This window comes from Cynara cardunculus (genome assembly GCF_001531365.2).
Source record: "Cynara cardunculus var. scolymus isolate 2C chromosome LG 5, CcrdV1, whole genome shotgun sequence".
In the NCBI taxonomy this organism is placed as follows: Eukaryota; Viridiplantae; Streptophyta; class Magnoliopsida; order Asterales; family Asteraceae; genus Cynara; species Cynara cardunculus.
In genome coordinates, this window is record NC_037532.1 from 175036 (window position 1) to 181838 (window position 6803).

Consider the following 6803-nt stretch of genomic DNA (forward strand, 5'->3'; position numbering starts at 1 on the left):
AGACTAACACTTAGAAGGTTTTCTAAGTATTCATCCAAGCGTGCAATGAAGATTTAAATATAAGGATGAAATCATCACATCAATAATGACAGCTGGAGATGACGCTTCAACAACTAGATTTATAGTTTATCTTGTAAATAATGATTATCCATGTAAAAGATAAACATTATCTATTAGCTAGAATATTTGCTAGAAAGTAGTAATAGTTAGTTATCTTAGCATTAGCTAACTAGTATAAATAGACGACTAGGTCTATTGTAAAAAGCGCACATGTGAAAAGTTCTCTTAGTGTTTTACGTTTTATTATCAATAAAGTAAAACCTTTGAAGCTCAAATTGTTCTTTAATATTCATATATTAATTTTGAGTCTTCTTAACTTTCTTCATAAAATAATTATAATTTGGTTATTCGTAACTAAATTATAAGTGTTATTGAGAGATCTGGGATCAACAGCATCGACTATGAAGAAACTTTTGCTCCTGTGGCCAGACTAGAAGCTATTCGTATCTTTCTAGCATTTGCCGCTCACAGAGGGTTTAAAGTGTTCCAAATGGATGTGAAGTCAGCCTTCTTGAACGGCAAACTCAAGGAAGAGGTATATGTCAAGCAACCACCAGGGTTTGAAAGTGATAAGTATCCAAACCACGTCTATTTCTTAGACAAGGCTCTGTATGGTCTCAAACATGCTCCCAGAGCATGGTATGAACGCTTGTCCATCTTTCTTACTTCCAATGGTTTTCACAGAGGTACGACAGATATTACTTTGTTTTATAAGAAACAGAATAATGATATCTTGCTTATACAAATATACGTTGATGACATTATCTTTGGTGCAACTAACGTTTCTATTTGCAAAGAACTTGAGTTCTTGATGCAGAGTGAATTCGAGATGAGCATGATGGGAGAGCTTACTTTCTTCTTAGTTCTACAAGTAAAGCAATCCTCCGAAGGAATATTCATTAACCAATCTAAATATGTTCATGACCTATTGAAGAAGTACAAAATGAACGACGCCTTTCCCATGAGGACTCCCATGGCCCCTGGCCAGAAACTTAATAAGGATATTAATGGTCCTTCTGTAGAGTGCAAGCTCTACAGAGGCATGATTGGATCTCTCTTATATCTAACTGCAAGTAGGCCTTATATCATGTTTTCCACGTGTATATGTTCTAGGTATCAGGCAAACCCCAAGGAATCACATCTTAGTGCAGTTAAGAGGATCCTTCGATATTTAAAGAAGACACCAACTCTGGGACTTTGGTATCCTCTGCATTCCAACATCGATCTTGTGGCTTATACGGATTCGGACTATGGTGGATGTCAAATTGACAGAAAGAGCACCTCTGGAAGCTGTCAGTTTCTTGGAGGAAAGCTGGTTAGTTGGTCTTCAAAGAAGCAGAATTGTGTATCAACTTCCACGGCAGAGGCTGAATATGTAGCCGCTGCAAGTTGTTGCTCACAAGCTCTATGGATGCAGACTCAACTACGCGACTATGGCTACTCTGTCAAAAAGATCCCCATCCTCTGTGATTCAAAGAGTGCTATTGCTATATCAGCTAATCCAGTCCAACATTCAAAAACAAAGCATATCGACATAAGGTACCATTTCTAAAACATAATGTTGATGAAGGTAATGTCGAATTATACTTTATAAAATCTGAATTTCAATTGGCTGAACTCTTTACCAAAGCCCTTGATGAGAAAAGGTTTAATTTCCTTGTTGAGAAAATAGGAATGACATGTCCAGAGTTCTAGATGTTGGATGTCTTATTATTTATTCTTTTTGTATAAAGTTTTCTCTTTTATTAATTTTCATCATTTTGTATATAATCTTTCTTTTAAATCTCATTTTGTATATAGTTTTTATTTCTTGATTAACTTTCGCCTGATTTCATAGTTAACAGGTTTAACCTCGCAGAGACTTGCAAGGTTTGAGGGGGAGTATGTGCTTGAAAAGGAATAAAACCTCTTGAAGAAGAAAAATGTTTTTCATCACAGAAGTCTTTTCACAGATCCTCTGTGATAGCTCTCAGAGGCTCTGTGAACGAACTCTCTGTCGATACTTCTTCTAAGGATTTTAAATGGTTTTTTATTCGAGGGGGAGCCATGGAAGCTGGCTCATAGGGGGAGTTTTGAAATGAAAATCAAACCTCAGAAGGTGCCAAAACTTTTGAAGTATCTTGTTCTCAGAGGTCAACTCATCAGAACCTCTGGCGCTTCTAWCAGAGGCTCTGTGGGTTTGARCTGAGCAAGTACTCATCTCTCTGWGGATTTTCAAACCGTTTRGGTAAATAAAGGTGTAACATATWWGAAGACCCAGCACATATCACAGAGGCTCTGTTACCCTTAGGCCTCTGACAGAACTCTCTTATAGTTCTTGTCTATTGATATGGTGCGCGTGGTTCTGTGCAAAAGGGTTAGAACTTATCACGCGCGTGTCAGAATTGGGGGCGCGCGTCTTCCCAACACAGTGTGTCATACTTTTTGAGCCATTTCACCCTATAGCCACTCATCACGACCTTTCGTCAAATAAACGGTTCAATTCAAAAATCCCTCACTATAAATACCCCTTCCCCCCCTAAACGTAAATCTTTACAATACCTTTCTTCTCCGACGAACCTGCAATTTCTCAAGCTTTACTAAAAACTGCAAATATGTCGTCTTCCTCAGCCTCAGCTCAATCGGTTAACGTCTCAAGTGACAACGAAGTAACTCAAGCCCAAGCATTAATGTCTCACGCTCTATCATTTGTCCAGAATCGATACGAGAAAGTCGTTCTTGTGAAGAAACCCAATAATTATTACTTCGTTCCATCTTCAACAGGTTTCCCTGAATTCACCTTCCCCCTCCTAGAATTTCTTCGAAACCATCCCCTATTTTACGCTCTTTCAGCCACCAAACCTACACCCGAGTCTTATATCACCCAATTTTTGTTAAGCTCTTACATAACCACCCTGGATAACTCTGGTTTAAGCATTGTTGGTTACGCTTCTCACCCAATCAACAAATCCCTTGTGCCAATGGAACTAAACGTTGACAAACTTCGAACAGCCTTGCACCTACCCTCCCTGGAATCTCTTGATTTGGATGCTTTCGCCCCAACCCCAACAGACGATGAATTAATTCAATTTCTTGAATTTCATTCATATGCTGCCAAGACCCAAATCGTCAAAAGGACACAATTCAAACGCAAAGGACTTCTCCCAATCTGGAACACCCTGTTCTCCATTGTGAATTGTTGTTTAACATGGAAGGTCGGCAGCCATGACCAGACCTCTCACGCAATGCTTTCCATTGTTTATGAAATTTATTTCAACCTGCCTCTCGACTATGCACAGCTCATCTTTGAAGACATGGTTGGATTGATTAAGAAGAAGTGCGCGACACAGAGGGGTGAGAAGTCCAAAGTGAAGGCGCAAAAGAAGGCCAAAGAGGACCTTAACCATCCAAACCTAATTCTACAGAGGTTCTTTGGCCTAGCCTTTGGGGAAATGATTGCAGAAAAGCTGCCCTCTGCCGAGCCTAACGCCAAATTGTATCCTTTCAAGGAGTTCCACCCGACAGAGCATGAGCTAGGGTACAGAAGCCCCAGACCTTTATCTAAAGCCATGCTCAAATACCTTAGTCATGAAGATAGGAAAGCATACAGACGTAGATTCAGGAGGCCAGAGCCGATCCCTGAAACCCCTCCACGCATAGGAATCCCCTTAGGAGAGAGAGTTGAAAAAATAAGGGTAGAGGGAAGAACGAAGGAGCCAGCAGAGGCTAGAAAGGTGAGTGAGGAAAGACCTAGAGTAGCAAGTCCCCACCCTAAGAAGCCAAAGAAGACACAGAAGGGTGTTGACTCTTCTGTGAAGAAGAAAGGGAAGAAGAGACCCGCAGAAGAAGAGGGTCCAAGTAGTCCTCTGCAGAAGCCAAAGAAAAAGAAATCGAAGAAAGCCCAACCCGCAGAGGTTGTGGTCACAGAGGCTGTTCTTCAAGAAAGCCCCGTAGAGGCTACTCCAAAGCGCAGAAGGTTGCGCAAGGTGGTCCACGAGGAGTCCCCAACAGAGCAGATACAAGATGTTATCTTCCAAATTCAACAAGGGTTTAAAGCGCCTACGGAAGTAGCTGATTTGGGGACAGAGGTCGTCTTAGACGACGAAGAAGAAGAGTTGGAGATAGGAGAGGGAGAAAAAGATGCTCAAGGCACACATCCTAGCCCTCCTCCCAGTGCAACCCACTTTTCTAGGGACCCTGTTCTAGAAGGATCCTCTATTAAAAATGGCGTGCACACGCTGAGCCCAACCCAAGCTATCCTCGCAGAGGACATTCTTTCGTACTCTGTCGTATGCACTGCCCGGGAACCACATCATACTCCAACATCCTCTCAAAAGGATACTGGTTTTAAAATAAGAGTCCCATCGCCCAAGGACTCGTCTCAACCCAAAGAGGCATCTGTTGCCTCTCCACACTTGAGTGACCAACCAAAATATGCTTCAGAGGCATATGTGAGAGTCACAAAGACTGAGGATCTAGAATGCCCAAAGTCCACACTCGATCCCTCTGCCATGTTAGGCTCTGAACCTACAAGGCATGATATCGACAGAACACTGGTAGGCTCTCCTCTTGGAGAAGTCCGAGGATCCGGTGGAAGTCCCCGAGCTGAATTCGAAAAACCAGTCGCTGAGGGCGCCTCACATTCCAAGGCTACTAGGTCATCATGTGTTGGTGATCTAGGTTCCCAGGATGCCTATGTGACGAAGGGGGAGTTACAAACCTTCGCCACAGCGGTATTCCAAAAGATAGATGAGTTGAAAAGCTTGTTCATCTCTCGATCGATGACAGAGGATCTTGCTCCCATCACAGAGGCTCTGAAGGAGTTGTCATCCACAACTGCAGAACTCAAGACGACCCTTGCAACCCTTCAGAGCTCTGTCCTTCAAAAAGACGACCTCACCAACGCCTTCAGCGCTCTGTCTCTCAACCCTTCCTCAATTGATAAGCTCAAGACAGAGTTATTCGAGGTGGCCGCCCAGTTTGCTGTTGATTTCATCTCTGCAGGCTACACAGACTACTCCACATTCAAGGATGAGATTAAGTAGATGTTCTCCTCTGCAGTCACATATGGAGTGGATACCAAATCCTACAGGGCAAACATCAACCATCTAGCCACTCGCAGAAAGCTAGACGCAATGGTTGAAGCCCTAGGAGATATCATGCGCAAACACACAGATCAACTCCTCGCAGAAGCCCGAGCCTCCAACAAAGCAATCAGAGACTGCACTTCAAAGCTCATGAAAGAGGGTGACTCCTTCAGAAGCGAAATCTATCGAAGCATCTCAAAATTGAAGTGGGCGACAGAGATCGATATAAGCAACGCTTCTGTGAATGTTGAAAATGTTATCGAGAAAATGCAGAAGGCGGCTACCAAAATATTGAGGCGGTTGAAGAAGGCTCCCCTTGTAACTTGCAAGGCAGAAGCCACCAAAAACCATGACGATCAAGGAGGTGATGACCATGATCGTCATGAGGGGGAGAAGAAGGCAGAGAAGAAAGCTGAAGAGCCTAAGAAGACGACCTCTGCCAAACCACTAAAGATAGTAGACTCTGTAGCTGCCCTGTTCTCAAAAGACAAAGCACCAGAGCCTAAGGGGAAAGGCAAGGGCAAAGTTGTAGAGGTGTCGCCACATAGGGGGTCGAGCTCTGAAACGCCAGAGGAAATAAACGAAGAAGAGTATAGTGACCCAGAGCTCGTTCAAGCGTTAAAGGCGTCTTTGGCAGAGGCAAAAGCAAGAAAGGGCAGAGCCCCTATCCCCAGAGCTGGAGAAGGATCGTCCTCCAAAATGGTGAAGGAAGAAACGTCCACGGGTACGTTTGACGCTCTGCTAGGAACCGTCAAACCTATCCTAGCAGAGGGGTCCACCCAGAGGCCGATACTAGAGGAAGAAGAATCCAGAATTCCAGAATCTGCCACAGTGGGAAGGGTTTCTGAGATCCTTGAATCGATGAGCAAAATCCCTACGCAGCAAGTGCGCACAGAGCCCGTAACCACTGTGGAGGAGATTCTGCTGTGGAGATACTCTGCCGTGGACATAGAGCCCCCCTACGATCCAGAGCTCACAGGAATACCTTCTGTCACTGCGAAGTTCCACTTCTCAAAACTCACAAGGCCACGCGAGCAGGTCTTCTCAGAGCGTATCATCACTTCTCTTGAAACAATATCTCCAAGGACTATGCTTAAGAAGACTGTGCTCTATGCTCAATATGTGGTGAAGAGGGATGACGACAACCTATACACCTTCACAGATGCTGACCTCCACAACCTCTGTGTATTTGATCTTGTATTCCTTCACAGGATCTTGAACAAATACATGGAGAGGAGGTCAACATATTCGATTTCCCTCAGAAGGCTGATCGAAGTTATGTGCGCTCAAGTAAAATACTACAGCCAGAAGGACTTCGATATCGCGATGAGGTTGGCCCAATCAGACTTGAAGATTACCCCTCCAAAGAACAGGCCAAGCTAGTTACTTAGATGTCATCCCAACACCATTGTTCACAGTATTGTCTTTGGGTTTGTGTTCCTAGACAAGGATGACATTCTAAGGTTCTTTGATCTGGCAGAGGTACACAAGTACTCGACAGTCCCTTGAGTGGGTGTTTCGCAAAGTGGTGACAGAGGTACACAGAGGACATCTAAGGGCAGGTGAAGTGACTGGTCTTCTGGAAACTATCAAAGTTCAAGTCTCCTTTAGAGAATGGATATTCAAAGTCTACAGAACCATCAAGACAGATCTGTAGTTTGCCGTAGACGACTTTCC